The sequence below is a fragment of the Lissotriton vulgaris genome, chromosome 2_1 (genome assembly GCF_964263255.1).
Source record: "Lissotriton vulgaris chromosome 2_1, aLisVul1.2, whole genome shotgun sequence".
NCBI lineage: Eukaryota > Metazoa > Chordata > Amphibia > Caudata > Salamandridae > Lissotriton > Lissotriton vulgaris.
In genome coordinates, this window is record NC_141687.1 from 1,311,206,871 (window position 1) to 1,311,229,665 (window position 22,795).

Sequence of the window (22,795 nt, forward strand, 5' to 3'; positions counted from 1 at the left end):
AAAATATAACTGTCTCTTTGTAAATACATTTTTATTCACAGTTTATTTTTTCAGCTCAATTTTTACATACGCGTACTGAGTCTCCTCTCACCACCTACATTTTTAATGGATTCTCTCCCTAAAGAACAACGCAAGCACAATTATGCAACTTTCTTGTTTATTGGTCTCGTTCCTTTTTCAGGAACAATAAAAAAGTTTTGATAATCATTGAAACCACGTCTGAGTTTGAATTTCGAATCATTTAAACCAAACCTGGTTGCATTACTTGCACCTGGATATAAACAAACCCCAACTTCCACCCACTTCACTTGGATTCACTCTGGAAATCAACCTCACCCCATGGCGCACACTTCCAAGCAAACAAAGAAGTTTTGCTGCCAGCTCTCTACACTTGTGAAAGTGAAACAATTGCTCACAGAAAGCGACTTCAGAACTACTGGTCAAGCCCTTGTACCTTTGCATCTGTATGGTTGCAATACCCTGCTTTATGACCTCCCATGATCAATACTTATCCCTATTTAGGGAATCCAACACAGAGCAGTACTCTCATCCGGAGGCTGAAGTAGTATGAACCCACAACCCCAATACTTAAGCAACTTCCCTGGCTCGTTTTTCTGGCTGTGTGCAAGTGAAGGTATTGGATCCTACTACTAATCAGCCTGGATCTCAGTAATTGAAAAAACAGAACAACGTGGCTGATCAGGATTGTTTCAAGAAGAATCAAGGTCCACACAGCCAGACCGTACTGCGTAGCCAATGGTTTTGTATTTCCAAACATATTATTTCTTATAATCAATTTGCATTACTCCATTGGAGATATGACATCAAATGAACTTTCTATCTATACAGTCAGTTCAAAAACATGCAAGAATATGTACAATATATACAAATACACAGACATTCAAGGTGAAAACATCAAGATTTGGATGACACCAACAAACACATTTGAAACAAATTGCATAGCAAAGTAATTACATCAACAGTCTTTACAAAAAAAAAGTTAATAGGTGAAAAGCACCAGTCCTTTAACTGAACAACCAATGGACAGGCGGATCAAGAATGGATTTGCCTGCCTGTCTCACAACACCTGTGGTAGGAAATTTTAAAGATTGACAGAAAGGGCCCACGTGGGTGGTATTAGTTAATCCCTAACTGCACCCTTCTTTCTTGACACAGGCTGGGGGTCAACGCGTTTCGAACCGTCATAAGTGTGGGTTCTCCTCAGGACAGGGACTGGTTAAGTGTTTGCCTTATCAGACAGCACAGGGGCTGCACGAGGAATGGAAATTGGGCATCGAGCGAGTATTCTGTTGTGGTATCAGGAGTGTCTGGATACCGAGCGCCCAGATCACGGTGCGCTGTTCAGAAAGCGGCTCGCATGTTTATTTTCCTTGAGTCAGTGCAATTTTTTAAACAGCTGAACCCGGGTTGAGTTCGTAGGAGAACGGCTGCGCCGCGGAACTATCCGGGCAGGAGAGCGGGAATCAATCTGCCGCGTACCGTTCGAGCCCTCGGGAGAACAAGTCTGTTGTAAACGACGACTGGCAACAAAGTCTCAGCGTTTTTCTGGCTGACATCATCTTAATAACCAGCTGCATCATGCACAAAACCATCACATCCAGCACCCCCACATATCTGGACAGCACGCTCACCATCTCTGGGGGTCCTCTGCACACCAGCCAGGACACCATCAGACAGGAGACAAAGTGCAAAAACAACTAAAAACTAAATAAATAACATGCCGTTTCCATCTATCTGCCCAGGGTCTCTCTGGAACAACATCACATTCAACTAGAACCCTGCTCCAACAGAGAGGACGTTGCACTTCTTTAAAGAACAATACACCGCTGTAACAGTCCAGTCCTGCTTCCAGTACTAAGCTACATCTCCCATCACTTTTTGACTATATCTTAACAAATGACATTGTACAACGCTACACTACAGTATCATCTGCAGATTTTTCCACGAGTTTAGCTTCAAACATTTTGATTTGTTAGATTCGTTTAACAATGTAAAAAATACTTTCTGTATACATTTTTAAGTGCTATATTTGAAAAACCGTTGCTGTATTCATTAATATGCCTACACTCTAATAGAGGATAAAGTCAGAAAGTTGGTGAATTTTGAACATCCCGAGTGTGTCTCCGCATGCAGTCAGCATGCGGTTGTTGGTTGCCTGATTGTACGCGGCTGAAGAAATAGGAGCGTGAGATTGACAAACACGCATGGTTGTGTTTTTTTTTTTTAAGAATACGGACTTACCCTTGAGCCACCATGGGACCACTATGAAGACGCTCTTTGGAGCTTAACATCACCATCCTTATCCAAACACCTTTAAGGTTCGCCTGTAATCTAGAAATAGTGGCATTAGTTTTTATATTGGCAGTTGCTACATTACTGAGGGGCATAGCTGGTGCCAGTATAAAGCTTGTACAAGCTCTTTTTCCAGGTCCTGAGGATAACCCCGTTAAAACACAATTGGGGTTTGAAACGCGTTGACCGTTTGTTTGTGATCAAACAAGTGTCCTGTATTTTTGAGTATCAGGTCTACACTTCATTATGACAACAAATTAATGTAAGTTATTCTAACGACCTGAATACAGTACTGTTTGGCAAACTTTCTCCCTGGGTCTGTGTTGTATCTTATGTACTCTTAATTTTGAGGTGTATTTTCTCAACCTTGCCCTTGGGTTTCCTTCTGTTTTTTTTGCTCCTTTTACATATTCTATCTATTTCTTGTTGGAATTTGAGCTTGCTCACATTTCCTAAATATGTTTTAACGTGAAATGTAATGTAGTGTTATATTTGGGATTGTAAAATATGTTATATGTTTGCATTATTTATGTAGTTCTGAAATTGTTTGGAATGTTCATTGAAATAGTTAGTAAAATGAACTAGTCTACTTTGAAATTGATCCATCAAAAGATATATAATTAAAAAGAAAAAAGATACATTTATTTGTTTTGCAGTCACTATAAGTGTCACGTGTGATTGTGGTCAGTTAAGTGTTTAATAAATATCAGTATTTGCATTTGTGTTGGTGTTTCTACTATAGATTGGTCTAGCCTTACTGATTATGGCCCATGCCCTTTATTGATTTGAAGAAGTACCCCTCTTCTATAGCAAGATTTCCCACCTTTGGAGCACTAACCATTAAGCAACCTTCAACATGATTATTAAGAAGTTTTTCTCCCTCTATATCATGATTGACACGACAAAAGGCCAGATAGGCAGGATGACTGCGATTATGTACTGAACAAAATTGAAGCAAGATGGTTTTGAAATAAATGTATGGGGTTAGGAAAATGCACGAACAACACACTGTTCATGGTCGAGGTTTCTGGGAATCAAGGCTTGCAATTTATCATCCTGTGGCGGCTCATCCTTTAAGGCGGAGGAGCGTCGCCTCACTGCTTCAAAGCAGAATGAATGAAAGAACAAATACAATGATAAAAATTCAAGGTTATTATCATTGTATTTGTTCCTGCTGCACAGCTTTGCGGGTCGGGTGGGGCAGCTCTGCTTTCAGAGCAGGGGAGGAGTGGTTTGCCCACTCCTAAGTGTAAATGACTGTTTGGCCAGCCTTCTCGGGCCAGCCACACAGTAATGCCCACTTTGCATGTTCTCCACGCAGGCTGCATCACAGCCTGCGTGGAGAACATGTCCAGTCCCTCATTCCCTGGCTGAACGCCGTTTCAAGGCGCTCAGACCAATCACTGCATTGCAACGTTGTGATTGGCGTAGTGTAGGGAGTCTGGCTGCTTCTTGTTCCGGCCCCGGAGAGGAGAGACTGAGAACACGTGGGGGAAGAGTAGCAAGGAGGTACGTTTTTTTTTTTTACATTCCCTGGCCGGCCCCCGCTACTCCCGATCCATGCCAGCCACTAATGTATGCGACTTATGACAGGGTTGCGATAATTATTCGATTCCGTGGATGCTGTGTTACATAATTACAGATTTATTTCACATACAAAATAATCCACAATCTGCTGCCAGCATACTTTGTAGAATTCAGTAACAAATAATGTTTTCGTTCGAATGGATCGAAAGTTACTTAAAAAGAGCCACAGATGGTGCTTTGTGATGGCATGCACTTTGCAAAGTCTAACTGGACACCTTTCATTTTCTGACTGCTGTATCTCGGGTAGCAGTATGGTGCCAATGAGGCGAAACCTTTGCCCAGGGAGTATTCATATGTGTTAAAATGACCAAATAATGACAATCCTGCCACCAAAATTACTACATTATAATGCATTTGCCTTTTCATTCGGCATAATTTGGTCCATCCTGACACACAGTTAGGTTCTCCATTACCACCTAATTCCAGTAGTCCAGTACTTTTCAAGAGAAAAAATGCAAGAGTCAAAGATAAACCATGGTACCAAACTGCCTTTTATGTCTCGGGAGTATCCACTTCCGCCCAAAAATAATTATAAAAAGTGGTAGTACAGAAACACAAGAACATTCTGGCATTTTGCTTGAACCATGAACCCCTTTAACCAGAGCGGATACCAACGGGCTGCAAAAGATCATTGTGAGGTGAGATACATTTGCATGCCAAAGATGCCCTTTTAGTGAAACCTTAGCACTATTTGCCTTCAGTTCCTGTGCATTCTTACCCCTCCTCTTGTCAAGAGTCTTGAAAATGACTACTATTTGTTGAAGGACTTCTTGAAAATAAAAAAGATGGACCCTGCTGTCTTACTATATGAATGACTATTCTAGACTCACCATATCCATGAAGCCGAAAAACTATTCATCATCTCTGTTTCCACTACACCTATCTAATATCAGGGCTTTCAACCCAAATATCCAGAGTGTGAGAAGCACTAAGGAAACGAAGGGAGAGATTCAAGTAGTAGATTAAGCAAACCACACAGGACTCTTATTTGACTTTTTTGGGATCTGGCCGATGATGCCCAACATCCCTGGCACTGATAGGTAGGACTTAAGGAACCACTGCTAATCCACAATACCCACATTTTATAGAGGGTAGTGCATTGCTCTTCTTTGAGCATACAGCTCAACTCTGCTACTGCAGTCTGGCCAGGAAAGGACTCAACTCCCAGCTTCAATATTGCTATTGTCCAGGATAGTGCTTTCTTATTGGATTTTTCTTTGAGGAGCGGGGAGGGTGGGGGGGGGGCATGTAACATGTACAAATTCACCCTACCCTACTAAACACAGTAGCAAAAGACAGGCATACAGGTATTGCCAATGCTTGTTTTAACTTACCAGACTGCACATGGATTGCATGGGTAAGTAAGGTTTACCTGCAATTTGAATGATTGGATAGATATGGACTTGGGCATCACCGCTTGTCACCAATACAGCTACAAACACTAGGTATGTGCAATTTACCGCGTTAGAGGTTGCATGACCATGCCACTTTATTGTTCTTCCCCATCATAATTTAGGAAGATGCGTCCACATTTAGACCAACACCTTGGTTAGGTGGCCCAAATAAATCTTCTCGATAGCAGAAGTTGACGAGGATGGCCACTTGCAGTGAAGCATACTTCCCAGCCATGCTGACTATTGGTAAGAACAAAATGGGGGATGTGCTAAGAATGCTGACTTGCTGGACAATACTAAACTAGGCAAATGCTTTACAATTGATTCAATGCTGACCTAACTTCTCAATGAGAAGGACAAACAAATATGAAAGCTTCATTTTTAGGGTAGAAAGCTTCAGCTTAGATGCCAAGACAGCAAATACTGCTTTCAGGGGGTTTCTGACTGTAGGATGCTAATTCCTTCCTGGAAGTTTCACATTCAATCCATTAGTTCCATGCATTTGTGTCCCTCCTATGCCTGCTCATTTCTCTTAACACCTCACAATCCCATGCGGACTGTCAGTGACACGTTAAGATGTAATTAGGTTGGTGGCCATGGCATGTAAGCCCTCTCATTTTCAATACAAGCAGCATTGTAGTGCCATATACCTTGACAAAATAATGCCCCTGCCACTTACTGACCAGATTTATTGGTAAGGAGTATATTGATGAGGCATACAAGTTCCTCAAGGCTTTCCAAGAAAGAGCCAATCTCAATTGTAGATCCTTTGTCTGGTAGGAAAGTAGGTTTTGACTTGTGCGCAGAGGCACATGGCCCTCCTCATACATATGTCCTCCTTGCTATTCACAACGCTGAGGTTATGAAACAGTATGAATTATGCTAGCCCATCCAGTATTTTGTTTTGCAGACCACACTGAATAAATGAACTGTGGTACAGGAAACATTTGTAAAATAATGCAGCCTATCACTAAATTTCCTTCATTACATTTTCAATGCCAGGCTACCAACAGCTTCAGCTATTTGCATGACGTTATGTCATAAATTCTTCAAACAAAAGTACAAGATGAGCAACTCAAGAGTGAGTTGCATGTCAGGCTACTTCAGCCATTGGCTTTCATTTGAGTTTCATGATATGGCATTGGTTGGATGGGCTTTCCATTGGGCTCGTGACATTTTGTGGCTGGTTACAATGTTCCATTTGTGTTCCTCTGATGTTTTGATGATGGGGCATCATGTACTTGTTTTGTTGGACCGGTCATGTGACATGAGTAAAACTTTTAATTGAGGATTACTGCGTCTTCTTTCATGTGTTTACTTGCTGCAAAATTTCATCTTAATTTCCATTTACTGCTCTTGTGCTTAGGAAGTGCTTTACGTTTGGATAAGTTAGTGTATCATAAAGACATACAGGCACATGCATCAAAGCTTTTTGCGATTGCAAACGGTGTGAATCGCAAAAATCGGCCGTTTGCGATCGCAAAATCAGCTTTTGGGATGCATCAAAGGTGAAGGCCCTCGCAATTTGAGAATTCGCAAATATTTGCAAGTTCTCAAATTGTGATTGCATTTAAGGGATCGCATTTTGCGATTCCTTAAATGCAATGCATGAAAGTTTTTAAAATAGCGATTTCGCAATTAGGGGGAGCAAATTACCATGAGGTTGAACCTCATGGTAATTTGCGAAAACTTTGAAAAATGCACTTTTGTGCATTTTTCAAAGTTTCATGTTGTGCACACACATGCCCTTAGGGCATGTGTGTGCACAACATATGTGCACAGATTAATTTCAGGGGTGCAACAGGGTGTCCTTTGGACACCCCTGCACCCTTGAAATCGCATTCTCAATTTTCGATTCGTTAATTGCCAATCGCAAATTGAGAATGTCTTCCCATTCATTCCTATGGGCCTATAAGCCCATAGGAATGAATGGGGAGGCATTCCTTAATTGCGACTTGCAATTTGCGAGTCGCAATTAAGGAATTTTTAGAAATCACAAATTTGTCAGCGATTTCTTCATGCATAGGGTTTTGCGATTTCTTAATTGCGAATCCTTAAAAATCACAATTAAGAAATCGCAAGAGCCAACAATGATGCATGTGCCTGTATGTGCTATTCATTAATCACTCTTGGGCAATCATTTGTTTTACTTTGCTATCGTGAAAATGTGTTGGATTTATAGCTTTTATTGGTTCATAAAGTAAAGTTGTGCACGTAAAAAAGTTTTAATAAACATACAACATTCTTGCCCTCTGTCAAAAGTATCTATTGTGCAATATTTTGCTGTGTATGCCTTTAAAGTACACCGCTTATGAGGCAAACGTCATCTTCTGACTCCTTTTCATTACACTCTTCTTTGAGGGTACAGCATTAGCTGTGATTAACTTGTAAAATGATAAGTTCCAGGGCCCTGACCAGAAGGCCACTGCAGCTTGCACCACCCATCGCCCCTGTTGTTGCCGAAACAACTACTAACCATCTTTCTCACCTGCAAGTGGGACAGTTCAGATTATTCTAGGTCCCCAAATCTAAAGGAATGGCTGCGGAGGCAGTTATTAGTTATTTTTAATGTATATTGTATTCATAAACAACTGTTATTCTGCATTGTTATTATGCTCATCTCTAAATTACATGAGCAGTGCCACCATAGGAAACCACTGGCTCAAATTAAGCACTGAGCTTAACTCTGTGAATGCAGTCCTGCTCCCAGCTTTCATGTGTAGTAGCCCATGGTACAGTGGTGTAACAATGGCACCCACAACCCCCACAGTGTGCGGGGGTCCTGAACGGCAGGGGGCCTCCTCAGCACTGTACTCAGGCCTGAGGGATCCGAATTAACTCCGGAACCGGGGTCACTTTGTGTACCTTGCAGGGGGGCCCCCTCAACAATGGTTACGCCACTGCCCAGGTATTGTCTCACTTTTGGACTTATTTCTAGAACAGCTGGGGTAACACAAAGAAAGTCAACCAACTATTAACCTTCTCTTTTCCCTATCAACATAACGCCGAACATGTTGGCTTTGCCAAACCTTGTTTTAATATTATTAAATGCAGGCCTTGTCAGCATTTGAAAAATAAAGAAACACATTTTTAATGTTTTTGCCCATGCGCAAAAGCCAACTAAACAAAACAAATGAGAAAACTTGTGTTGTTAATGCCAAAACATTTTAAAATAATAAGCTGTGTATGCTGTAACCGCTCTTTAATTTAATGGAAGCTTTTCCCCTGATACAGGCCTAGTATAAATTCTGCGCAGAGAGCATAAAATCACACAAATCATACTGCCAGTCCGCCAGAATGTTTGATATAATGTAAAATGGATGATCCATGGCATCCTGCCACAGTATAAACGTTTGAACATTCCTTTCAGCCTCTCATCTGAAACCAGAGAATGAAAGCTAACATCTCTTTCAAGGTGATAACAGCGAAGGCAGAGGCCTGCTTCTTATCCCGCGCCAGCAGGCTGCACTGAAAGCAAAGGTTCAGTTATAGAGCAATCTCCCCATTATAGATATAGCATTCTGAGAGTGATTTGTACAGCAACTGATATTCCAATATTCCATGGGTTTCATAGCCTGGTATGAAGAGGTCCCAAGGCAAAGGATTTTTAGAGCGAAAATTAAACGAGTTTATAGGGAGTGTAAAGTCAGCCCACCATAGCGCGCCGGAGCCCACACCTGTGTACGAGTGCTTTTGGAGACGGGGCTTGACCACCTCCTGATCTGTCTTTAATAAATGCAATGTGAGAGAAGCAGCATCTTCCATTGCGGAAGTAAAAGCAGTGAGTGGCGGACATCTTGGTGTGGTATTATTTTTCATAAAATATAATAGATTTTTTAGGAAACTATGAGGAAACTATTACTACCATTTCCAGCCCGCTTAAAAGTGTATGAAAGAAGTGGAAAGGGAGATCTGTTACAATCCTACTCCAAACTGGCTCATGATGGGTGTCGTACACATTAGCGGCAGTTTAACTCTTCCTCTAGCTTGGGTTTTATGGGTTGTGAGCAGCCTCGGAACTCCTATACCGATTTAGAATCTGGAAACTTCAAAAATAAAAAGAGATATTTGTGGTGCTAAGCCTCTCTTCCATTTGATATTAATCTTTGAGTTGTGATTTCCTTTTACCCCAAATATAATCATTTAGGTTATTGAAATGCGTTACCTTTCTTTTTAGAGACATCTCCTTATTCGAGAAGTCTTTTCTCCCAAATTATAGACGCAGTCGGAAAGCAATATCTTGAATAGTGATTTAGATCAATGAAAGTGAGGGGAGGGGGAGGTTAGTCAAAGAGATTTGTGACATAAGTATTTCCATGTAGGAAATTCATAAACCTGTAGAGAAATACAAACTAAAATCCAGAGTTGGAGGGTGTTTTCAATGTTAACCAGATGTTATGGCTAGAACCCAGACTTTTATTATGTAGAACTCTTTTTATTTCCACACTCCTAGTTCCAGAACTCCTAGAACGTTCAGAAAAAGGCATTCCAGGATCCTGCCTCTTTTTTTCTGCTCGTCAAACAGCTAAATCATGCCTGACGTTATGCGTCAATACATTTCAATGTTTTATTCTTCTTGAGTTTCAGTAAGATTAAACTTGATTCTCGGTTCTACTTCTCTGTGGGAAGCATACTTTACCATGTTTTGTATGTTGAAGCCGAATAGTTTAACTACCTTGATTTAGGGATACACTGAGGTGAGAGGGACTCCTTCCAAATGTCACTCTTCTAGATTGACAGCTCATTCTCACGAAGAGCAACAGGTGTTTGGAGGAAAAAACCAAAGGGCATAAAAAAATCGTCTGTCAAGAGGAGGAACACCCGAATCAGAACAGATTGATGAACATAGGCAGCGGATACCAGAAGTGGTTAACCAAAAAGGAATAACAGGAGGACTGAAACAACGAAAACAGAGTAAAAAAATCAGAAAGCAACACAAAGGAACTACAAGGTGTCAAAAAGCCCACGAGACAATAAGTACACGAAGTATTGCGACAAGCTGTTACCACACTTGAAAATTACTTTATAGGCCAATGAACCCCACCATGAGCAGATATGCCAGGGCAGAGAAAGACTCACCAAGTCCAGCAGCCGAGGGATCTCCAAAAACCTTACTGTGGTTGACACATCTCCAAAGGTTTTTTCAAATGTGTAGCAATTTTTTGAAATAAGTATGCCTTTTGTTTTGTCAAGGGAAGGTGGAGCTGGTGTTCTCTGGTCCTCTCCCTTGAATTGCTTTAGCAACAGTCACATATCACCGAAGTCCTCTATGAAGGCACGATTGTGTGGCGCAGTTTTTTTTCTCGTAAATATGAAGTTTTGCTCCATAAACCTTCATCTGCTGCACAAAATGCAGATTTTAAGAGAAATAGTTTCAAGCTCAAATATAACATAAGATGTATTTATTTGTAAAGCGCAAGTTCACACTCGGTCCTCTTGACGCTCATGTAACAAATGATTAATATTGCCAAACACAAGGGTACTCATTTTATTGACCTCAGTAGGATGGACGGCTGAGTGGGACCGCTGGGATGCTAACCTGTCACAAACATGACCAAGAGGTCAAACAATGATTCCTGGAGATGAATTTTCAAAAGTGAATTGTTCAGTGTTGATAGCTGTAATCGACCAAAGCAAGTGGACCAAATTGTGTAAACATCTTCATTTGATCAACCAAGAGGAGGTGGGGTGGGGGGGGGGTGCGGGGTGGACGAGAGTGGTTGAGGGGATTGGTTATGCTCATTCGTTTTGATCCAAATAAGAAAATACACATCTTACATTTGTCTTCCACTTTTCACACAAATCCATATTCACATCCTTGAAACTGTTTTCAAACCCGGTTATTGCAACAGGGCTCTCCCAATTTTGAGGTATTATATTTTGATTCTCAAGAGTCTCCTAGAAAGACAGATATTGTGAAATTTACCATGCTGTTCTGCAGTGATCTTTTTAATTAAAAAAATATCTGCTTCCAGAGGCTCTGTAGTGCGAACCCAAAAAATGAAGCCAAGCTTTAAATCAAAAAGGGGATGGTCTGAATAAATAAGACCCACCTTTTATTACACATAGTGTGTAGCCTTGTGTTCTGATATGTACATCACAGCATGTGCTTTACACGATCTATTTTATTCTGGGATGTAGAAAGGACGGTGTTAATAAGTGGCTGTCCTCTGCTACTTTGCAGTACAAGATTATTAACTGGGGATATATATACTTAATATAGGGTCAGCGATAGGTGCCTAGTTTTCTTTCTAATGAAACCTTAATATTTTCAAAGCTCCGGAGTCTTCAATTATTTTTGTTGGAGTGTTTAAAAATCAAAATAACTCTACAATAACGTTACATATTATGCTGGATTATTTGCCCTTAATGACATGAATAAATGAATATTCTTTAATGTTCGATTAATTAAAATCATTACAATATACATAACTGCAAGCATTAGAGCGGAATACAATAAAAGAGTAAAAGATGAAGGCCTTTTAGTTCATGACTAACGGTGCACACGCGAGCTAGAGGGCAGAGTTCGCTAAAATCGGTAATAATAGGAGCAGCAGTGATCCAATCCGGAACAATGGCGCAAAGGCATAAAGTGACAGCAGCACCTAGAGTCCCGGTCTTCTCGCCATTTGGGGGTACTCTTTGGCCAAGTATGTGAGAATGATTCAGTATGCAAAATGAATAAAACCTTTGCATGTACAGTCCCAGCATTGATTTCAAATAAAAACCTTCTAAAACAATATAAAAATGTGGTTGTCTCGTTTCAGTGCAGAGTGCAGGAGTAGACTCGTCTCGCATGCTTGTACGTGAGCTTCTGATCTGGAGCATAGTGGGTTCCTTGAGTTTCTTATGTTACTTTGATTAACCCTCTGAGAGTCACATTTTCTTTTCCATGCTGCATAATTTTTTCAACTATGACCGACAATACTGAATAACTACTGTACCCCATATAATAAGGATGCAACTGAATTGAAGACTGAAACCAACCATTCTTTGCTCCCCTATGGGACTGAAGAGGGTCCAGGGTCACGGCACCCCTGCACAATGGTATATGCCGGGGCTCACTCCCGCCGTGGTCATGCTGATGCGTTCACCTTAACATCGCGGCCTCAACTCTTCCTCCTGCCCAATCAATGTTTTGCTCTTGTCCTGCGTGTGGTAGGCCATATACTAGATTTTGTAGCCACCTGCTTGTTCCACTATTCAATCAATCTTTACTAACCAGCCAATTTGAATCTTCAGCCGATGCTGTTATGAAGGAGTACAGTGACATCTTGGGAGTTGGAGGTTGAGTGACATCTGATTCTCGGATGCCAGCACGGCACAGTAACGCTAGGTGTCACTTGGCTATTTCTTGTGTCATTATGTCCTGCTACGTTGTACTGGTTTCCTTTCTCTTGGGGTAGCATTGTTTATATTTGTTCTAGACAATCATAACAGAGGATCTGCTAAGGGTTTATACTTAATCTTTTTCTTATTCCTTGTACAATGTGAAAAAAGAAGGATGTTCTATATTTAAAGAATATGGCTGTAAACTACTGGTATAGATTAACAAAAATATAATATACTAAACATCTGGGTTCAACAGTGATCATGCTACACAGGGCTGACGCAAGACGATAGAGACTGTAGGTAACTGCCTAACAACACCTCCATAAAATGCCACAAAACGGACCTAGATTGCAACAAATTGCTTCAAAAATGGCCTTGTTGCTAAGGAAGGTGGAGGCCCGAACTACAAAATTTCATTTTGCCTAGCGCTTTAAAAAACCTCACATCTAGCTAATTCTGCATATAAGTGAAAGCTTATGTATATGTATGTATAAGGCATTTCTATAGCACAAACCTACCCAAAAGGCTGCGGAGCCCTGAATATCCAGCTACCACCTGATACATGTGCCAAAGCTTAGCATCTCCTTAGCCATTTTTTAACTGCCAGTAAATTCTGGGTTTATTGGCCATAGCTCTGATTTTACAACATCCGCTTCAGCTCGCAGATGACAAAGGAGGGCTGCATAACACACTGCCTTCTCTTTGTTCTGCAGGCATAGATTACACTGCTGTCCAAGGTCGCCTGCACTTCCTCCCTTATGCTAGCTAGCTGGCATTAAATTGTTTCCTGTGCTGGGAGGTACAGCTATTTGTTTACATTATGCTATGAGCTCCCTAGACTGCTTATAAATCACTATTCCAGACAAGAGACAATTACTTTGCTGACAGCTCGAATTGATGGGGGTGATGGCAATGTTCAAAGGGAGAGATAAGGTAAAGGGCACAGAGAAGCTGATGATTTGTAAAGTGTTCAAAGTTAAACAAACTTTTCTTCTGAGTAACAACTCGGTAAATTACTGCTCATGAAACAAGGTCTGCAGTTCAGTAACAGAAAAGCCCTGAATATTGGATTGGACTGAACTGCATTCCTCAGTATTAGTCTCTCTACTGAGCATTTATTCAGCTATTGGGCGCAAACTAGGATCATTATAGTTTATTTTGTAAAACTTAGACATTCTCATACATGTGTGGATTCCTTCTTTTGTACGTCAATAGCGCTAGTTCTGTAAATATATTGTATTGTACTTGCATTTATTTTGCACTTCTTACCCATGGGGATTTGAGGTTGGGTAGCAGATTTCTCCTCGGGAATGCCTTCGTTGTTGGGATAATAATAATAATAATAATCCACATTTGTAAAGTGCACACTCACCCGTAAGGGTCTCTAGGCGCTGGGGGCCGTCGGGAAGATTAAGCAAGCTATTGCCCAGAGTCACATGGTGCTGGGCTAATCTGCCGCCGGTGCCGGGGATCGAACCGTGATCCCCAGATTCCGGAGTCAGTCGCCCTAGCCGTGGCGCCACACCTCTTTTATAGGCCTGATTTAGAGTTTGGCAGGGAGGTTACTCAAAAAAGTGCTGGATATCCCGTCTGCCATATTACAAGCGCATTATATCCTGTGGTACTTATAAGGAGGCGGATGGGGTAGCTGTCACATTCGTGGCTGAGTACCCATCTGCAAAACTCTAAATCAGACCCGATGTCTGTAATTCTGTAGTGTCTAGTGTAGATTCTGTGCACGAAGACGATAGTGATACTCATATCTTGTTTTTGCCACAGTGCCTATATATGAATTTGAAGCAAAAAGGAGTGAAGGCTAGGATGCCTGTGCAAAAGAGATGGGGTCATGCAAATGCTCATGCTAGTATATATGTTGCATTCACCACTGCAATGCAGGAATAGTGGTACCAATAAATATTATGTGGAGTAAACCCAGGAGCGACAATAGTTCAACCCGAAGAGGCATTGTTAAGCCACCAGTAAAATGCTAGATTTAATCAACCCAAGGTCCACAGAACCCAAGGACTAAAGGTAGTTGTTTTTGGGTCAGACCTAGTAGACAGCATATGCCTTGCCTGTTGCGGTATGTATGGTTAGCTTCAGCCGGTCAACTGCTTACCATTGGTTGGCTTCATTGTTGCTCTCATTTGCCTGCTTCTTATTCATTAGAAAATGTGGGCTGTCCCTTTCTCATCTTAGGCTTGTCTGGCTCCTGCAGCATGGATGCATTACTGTGTCCTTACACAGTCCGCTTTTTCAGGAATTACTGTTTTATTTTTGTTTAAGCACTCTGCGATTCCCGGGGCAGATTTTCCAGCTGTCTCTCCAGTGTGCTTCTCTTTAGAGACGGACTGGCCTTAGAGGACACCATGCGTTTTCCCGGTGCACGTTTTACAGCTATTTCCCTAGTGTGCTTCTCTTCAGGGCCGGACTGGCCGTAGCAGGCACTGGGCCCTTTCCCGGTGGGCCGGAAGGGTGGAGGCCGTTTTTTGAGTGGTGGGGGTGTATTTGTTACTGGGGGCCAGTTTTGATGCAGTGCTACAATTCCGGCCCCCTGTAGCTTAAGCTACACACTAGCACCCTCCCTCTCTGGTCCAACTGAATTGGCAGGGCTGGTTTGTGTTCCCAGTCCAGCCCTGCTTCTCTTTCCCTCTCTTTATTGTTCTCTTTTGCCCACGTGATTCTTGCCATCCCACCCTGTGGTGTGCTTGCCGTTGTGTGCTCCCAGCACCGGTGTTGCTTTCTCACCCAAGTGCTTCTACTCCTACCAGCTCCAAATGCTCTTTGTTTCACACCCATTTGCATTCCTCCCCTGCCCTCCATTCATACACGCTGTTCTCCCCCTCGCCTGTTCGTATCACCCATGCGCTGTGTGTTGCTTTTCCCTTATTACATTCACTGTGCTGCTTCCAAACCCTGGGTGGCTTCCTAGTTGCTTCCAAGCCCCCACCTTCTCTGCCAGTGTTGTTTCCCCAAGCTGCGTTGCCTTTGTGTTGCTCATCCTACCAACTTTCCAAACAAAGTAAAATGCTGTTGGACTATTTTCTTCTTTTTATTTGCCAATCCGAGTTTCACATAGTAAAAGATACAGTAGCTTCTATGCATGTATTAGCCTAGTGGACACTTGCTTGGAACACTGAACTAGGCACCCACTTTCTTCTGGTGCTTTAGGCAGCTGCCATTTTAAGACCCTGTACCCTAACACCTTGATGTGGTGCTGAAAACCTATTCAGCCCGACATCACAAGAAATCTAACTATCTTGTACTACTGGTCTTACCTCAAAAATTCCTCTTCTAGTATTTAAGGATCTAAGTCGCATATGAGCACAGGTGACAACCGATAGTGGACATGTCGCTTTTTTCAGGTCATTCCGGTATTTTATCCTGTACTGTTTTTGAAATAGAAGAATTCATTTGGAACATTCACTTTCCCTTTCGTCTTTTCGTATTGTTGTGAAAGGTGCGTTGTGAGGGAGATAGAGAGGCCTTCGGTCCAGGTGGTCCTTTTTTGTGCTTCACTGTTGTCCTCACGCAATAAATAGCCCAAGGTTGTTGTTACTGAGCATTCATTGGTGGGTTTCACTTTCAAGTCTCTGGATTGGCCACCTTCCTCTAACGGAAACATGCCTTTACCCAGAACTACATTACCCAAAATTTAGATTAACCAAATTAAATTGATTGAAAAGAATGACACATTTTCCTAAGTGTGTTAACGCTTTATAGGCAAAATATAACAACTGAATTATTGTTTATAAAAAAAAAAAAAAAGGCTTGCAAATTTTACTTAATGATCACAGATACATCCGCCCTGCTAACTCAAACAGCCACGTGGTCAACTTTGAAAAACAGCAAGGCTGCAATATAGATCTTGGAATTTACTTGTTCTCCAAAAGCTCTGCATAGGTCTAACACAAACGTACTCAACAGCAGACAGCAAGCAGAGGAAGCGTTTATTTAGAAAATATTACATTCCCGAAGCTTCCCGTAGACTGGCGTTAATGACATGGAGTCCCCCTGGGTTCCTTATTAGAAGCGTCTCGTCCCTGGCAGTAGAACTGGGGGGAGGCCAAGGAACTGACACAGAAAAAAAAAATACAGAAGGAGAGGCCCTCTAAATGGGGAGCATAATTAATGCGTAAATATCATTTGTGGCAGATGAATAATATATAATATGAATTGCTGTTTTGGGCACATTGAAGTTCATAGGCTTCCATCTCGACTTTGTTACGATGTTTTCACACCATATTTACTTCAGCAACCGGTTAATAATTCATGGTTGTTCGGATTGCTAGTCTCCACAGCACGATTTCCCGGGCAAGGTTGCCCTGCAAGGCTTCATAATGACCTCTGAAGGGAAAAACAACCACACAAGCTATCCAGAGGCCACGGGCTCCTGGAGCGCTGAGATCTAGAGAGAGATTAAGCTGGTTCAATATTTGAAACATTATTTATTTATCTGTGTGCCCCCCGGGGACTTCCTTCAGGAGAAATAGACTAATCCGTCCAGGCAAGGCAACCAGACCAACAACACATAAGGCCTGGCAGCAGATAGTGTAAGGCTGGTAGATGTGTGAAAGTAAAAACGATAATAACCGATGCACCAATCCAGTGAGTCCTTGGAAAACATGGAGATAAAATCTATTTAGCATTAGAGGAATATCAGCGAGAATGGTTAGTATTTTTCTTTCTCAGCTGCATAAGTGATACGCTGTTTATGCACACAGAGGGCAGAGCGTAGCAGTAGTGGGTAGGAAGGCCCATATTGTCCATTCCACATTCCTCAGCCCTAACCTGAAGGGACCAATTTTTTATGAGAGCACAGTGCTGTTATCTCTATTTGTACAACTTTGATATTTTTTGCCCCAGGAGAAACAAATCTCTTTTGCATCTGAGCTGATATCTCAAAATACAAGTTTATCTTTGCAAAGATAGCTCCCAGGAATAGCTAAGAAAGCTTTCTTACCTTCATAAATATAATCCTATTCATAAACAGAGTCGTACTGGGAACCAAAAGCAGCCTAGCTTTTGTTTTTTATCTTTCTGTTTCTCTTCTCTTTAACTTTTTTTCCCTCTTCAGCTCCACTGTGACAGCGGCCATAAACCCTGGGATGCTGGAGAGAGTGTCTGAGGTGGTCATGGGCCTTAAAACTTGACTCCAAAGGCTCCAACCACACTGTGGAAATGCCAAATGGGGTACATGGTTGGTCCAAAAATTATCATAAAGCATGAAGCCTCCATTTTAGAAAATGTGATGTAAACATTTATTTGCTGAGTACTAAACGGGATGACTGTTTTGCTAATACGTGTGGACGAGGCATAGGTTTACTAGGGTATCTGTTAAGTTTTGCTCATACTTCAGAGACACTGTAAAGCTTTTTGAATGCTTCTAATCAAAGAGAAACGTCACACAATAACAATATATTTATCAGTATTTCGGTGTATAGAATGTGAATGGGGAATGCGTAAAGTAGCGTAATGCCTGCAAAAGATAAGGCAACTGCCATTTGATTTACTAGTCAACTATGGTGGGGCTATTCACACAGCAATTGAGTCAACAATATCAGAAAAATATTAATCTGAAAGAAAAGTGTGTTTGTTTGAGTTCACGAGCTTGCTCTCTTACCATACCCCTTTTCATTTTCTCTTTTCTTTAAGATTGAACTTTTATTTCATACAATTGTTTAGGGCCGTTGAGTTCTTATCAGACAACATTAAACTCTAATCATAAAAACAGCTTCATACTTTGTCAAAAATAGTAAACGAACCTTAGAGTTGACCGCACCACACAATGTTTGAAACTTCACAAAGCCTGCGCCCGTTGCTGCTGTGTGCCCATACAGTGCTCCCCTTGGATCAGCTCTCCCTGGTAGCCGATGACAGGTCATCATTCTTCTGACTTGTACATTTCTCATTCTTGATGTCTCTGTGGCATTTGACACTGCCCACCATCCTTCCAACACAGACTAAATGAATGGATTGCCATGTATTCGATTGTTACTTATCTTACAAAGTGTCAGAAAAAAGTATCTTGGGCCTGTACCACTCTCAAGGGCAATGGGGGAATCCTTGGGATGAGCACTGTCAGTGGAAACAAAGGAACCAGATACTCTTCAGCCTCTACTTTCTCTCTGGTATCTACTCTGACTGGTTCAAATCCACTTGAGATCAAACACACAGTTGCTGCAGAGTACGCTGAGAAGTCACCCCTCCTGAATGAGCCGCAGAAGTGATCGCCACTCTTATACCCTCCACCCCAACCCTCTTCGTCAATTTATTATTCCTTGCTCAGCGTCATTCTGAGTTTTTTGGTAGTCTGAGTTGCTTAGAGCCCGAAACAACTTGTCTCAACTGTGTGCATAGACTCAGCGCAGCCACAACAATTCATGCAAGTCCTTTCCTTTAATTAAAAAATATCATCCTGTAGTGGGCAAAGGTGTTGACTTGTCTTGTGGGAGTTGGTGGTGTAACTGCAGGGAGTCTTGTTTTCGTATGATGCTCCGAGGCCAGCAGAGTGGTAAGATGGAGGTCTTTCAATACCCTTTGGAGATCTAGCACTAGTTGTGTGGCTAGTGGCCATATAGGTTCAGTGATAAGTTGAGCATGTCTATTCATGTACCTTTGTTTGAGATATTTTGGCCAAAAGAGCACCTCAATATAGACTAATGTGGCAGATTTCTGAACCTGTTTCTTTGTCTATTGTGCATAATATTGCCCTTAATTTGAAATTCCAAATTTTAGTAAATCTCCCAGGTGAAGTGAATGGAATTCTATTACCTCCGCAATGAGATATTAAAAGAAATGTTGCCCAAAGAATAGGAGACTTGATTTTAGCCTTAAATCTGGCTCATTTCCTTTTGTTTTGTGCATAATTAAGTGACAAGGGGACTATCTATTTCAAACCTAGATTTCACATTGTTGAGGAAAGTATTCTTTGTTGTCAGACTATTAATTCAAAATTAAGGATGACAATCACTTTACGTGCATACTATGCCAGCAGACTATTACAATAAATGTGGATACTCATAATAATAATCTATCTATAACAATGGAAATACTTAGGTCAAGTAAATCAGCCTGTAAAGAACGTCTCTGACTTCCTGAAATTGCAAAAAAATTATAACATACTTATTAAAGGAAGCTTAAACATGTTGTTGGGACTCAGAAACGTCAGGCGATGCAGTCACACTTTGGCTCCTCTACAAGTGCACAAGTGATGAATCGCCTACTAAACTAACTGGCTCGCTCCCTGTAATAACACAAAGGATTCAGAAGCATCTTGTGTTGTTTGAACAAAAAGGCTCCCCAAAACTTGATCAAGACCTAACTATGACTAATCGTCCCTTGGCTAGACTATGCCAAGATTTCATGGAAGAAAGAATACTGGATGAAGAACCAAAGACAGGACAATTCAAAGATGATGATTTACTCCAGAATATAAAGATGAGAGGCCTATCTATTATAAACTGTATACTATTAGGATTGAAGCTCCTACTCGCCCCCTAAATGCAAATTGGTTGTTGGCTGAGAAGGATCAGTTCCTCTTCAGGAACTTATTATACCATTTCTCAAACTGATTGAACAACCCTTATTGTCTTAAATGTCTAGTTTAAATAAAGAATGGTAGCAGCTGCTAGAACAGGCTGAAACAAAAGATCATACATTTACCAGACTGTTTAGGAGGTCATTATTGGATGAAAAAAGATGGACAACTATTGGATGTATGCCTCAAACAGACAGTATTTACTCGTCAAAGGCTGAGTGTGCAGTACAAACTAAATGATTTGTCTCGTGAATGAGAGTATTAAGTTGGGAAAATACAAGTAGATAAGGTAGCCAAACCAAGCTTTCATACAATAAAAACACTGCAACACATCTTCACACGCCTTGAATTTCTCCCAAAAGGTCCAAGGAACACTCTCTCTTGTCCTATGCAAACTGGATTATGCAAATGGTGTATATCCTAGCTCATCTTTATCAACTATGAGAAGATTACAGAGAATTTAGAACTTTGCTGCTAGCCTACATGTAAAGTCACAAGCACACATCTCCCCTGCCTTGAGGGTCCTATACTGGTTAGCAGTTTCCAGAAGGAACCTCCTTCCACTTGGTTTGTATCACCCCTATACATGACAAAGGATCTCTTTTCATCAGAAAGAAAATCACCAAATACATACTGGAAAAAAACCTACTCTTGATCTGTTCAAGCAGCCAAAAATGAAATATGTTAACCACAAACATAAGATCCACTGACAAACATCTCAGCTTCAGAAGATTAGTCAAGAGCTGGTGCTTCTTTTCACAACCAATATACTCACAACACAACAATGTACGAGAACAGTACGTACAAGACAATGAAACCTCTGTTGTACGTATGTGTCTGTGTCTATATATTATATATATAAATAGGTTGTATGAAACAATCACGCATGCCTGAACAACGCGTTCTTTAACAACGCGCTTAGAACAACGAATGCCCCTTAACCATACATTCCTTTACCATGCAATTCTTTACAGTGACTTGCCTTACAGAAAGGGCTGGACTTAGAAAGTATTACTATTTACTATACCAACTCCAGTTGGCGCAACAGTAGGGAAAGCATTGGACTTTAAAGTCCAACACCGCTTTACCCAAGGAATGTTATTGTAATATATATGTGTGTGTGCAATATCCATACATATATACACCCTTGAGCAAATACATAAGTATTTAGCGACAGAGACATCATTATAGGTATGTATATGTATGTATACATAAGAGACAAATTGGTCTATACTTTGTATAGAGATGGCACTATCATCTGTATGTACTTGTCAACATGTTCACATATAAGTATGAAGGTATGTTTTTTATGCCTAGATATATTGATATATTGATTTAAAAAACAAAAACAAAAAAATTACTTCACAATATACATTACACCCTTCAGTATCTCATTGCATGTAGAAAATATACACTAGTAACAACACTTTATAAAACACATTGCAAAATATTAGTTAAAAAGCACATTCAAAATTGACTACTTAGAAAATATATATTCAGATGTGTGTCTGCATATAGGTTTCTGCTCCTTTTTAGGATAATACATATACATCATAGTAGAGTAGGTAAATATGATTAGGGGGAAAAGTACCTATAATAGAAGTGTATAACAATATATTTTGATGCAATAATTATTATTATAAATAAAAAATATTTTAAAATAAATTATTACAAAGTCTACATATACAGTCTATATATACGCACAACATACATGGGTATGTCTCAACTAAGTATGGGCGAATTTTGCGAATCAGCGGTTTGCAAATTTGCGAGAAATCGCAAAAAAAAAAAATCTGTGAATTCCCAAATTTCCCCGCGAAATAGCAGATGTTTTTGCGATTTTGCACCATACTTAACTTGAGTACTTTCTACTGGCTAATCAGTAAGTGCTACCTCGTTGGGTTAATGTATAGTGCTTTTCCTGCACTACAGCTCCGTAGGGCCAGAAGAGTTGCCTTCAGTGACCATGTGTGTGTAACTTTGCCATCGCACCGAAGGGCGCCGGGGTCCCTCGAGTGAGCTGTCCATCATAGTGTGTAAAGGGCGGGAAGACGGTGCACACCGCTAGTGTGTGGGAGGGCAAACAGGGGGGGCTTCTTTGCGAGTTCACATGCCTCTTGTGTGTATAGAAGGTCAGGCACAGATCAGAGCAGCAGATGAGGAGAAAGAAGCTACTGGTTACAGGAACTGCACGGGGATTACACTTGTGAAAGTCAAGGATGCACAGACCTCCATCAAGCATCATAGCTAATTTCTGACTGTAGATATGGGGAGAAAGCACACCTGCTCAGCCTCGACAAAGCGCACGATTATTTTTTGGGGCTGATTAACTTTGCCATCTCGCCGAAGGGCGCCGGGGTCCCTCGAGTGAGCTGTCCATCATAGTGGGTAAAGGGCGGGAAGACGGTGCACACCGCTAGTGTGTGTGGGGGGGGGGGAGGGGGGAGGAAACATGGGGGGCTTCTTTGCAAGTTCACATGAGTCTTGTGTGTATAAAAGGTCAGGCACCGATCAGAGCAGCAGATGGGGAGAAAGTAGCTACTGGTTACAGGAACTGCACGGGGATTGCACTTGTGAAAGTCAAGGATGCAAAGGCCTCCATCAAGCATCATAGCTAATTTTCGACTGT

The 22,795-nt window shown here is 41.2% G+C and overlaps 1 protein-coding gene across 1 annotated transcript in view; it reads right to left on the bottom strand.

The window, feature by feature from the left end:
* SEMA5B (semaphorin 5B) overlaps positions 1-22,795 on the bottom strand; it is an 848,743-nt gene that overhangs the window by 426,152 nt on the left and 399,796 nt on the right. The gene's annotated exons all lie outside the window — the stretch shown is intronic.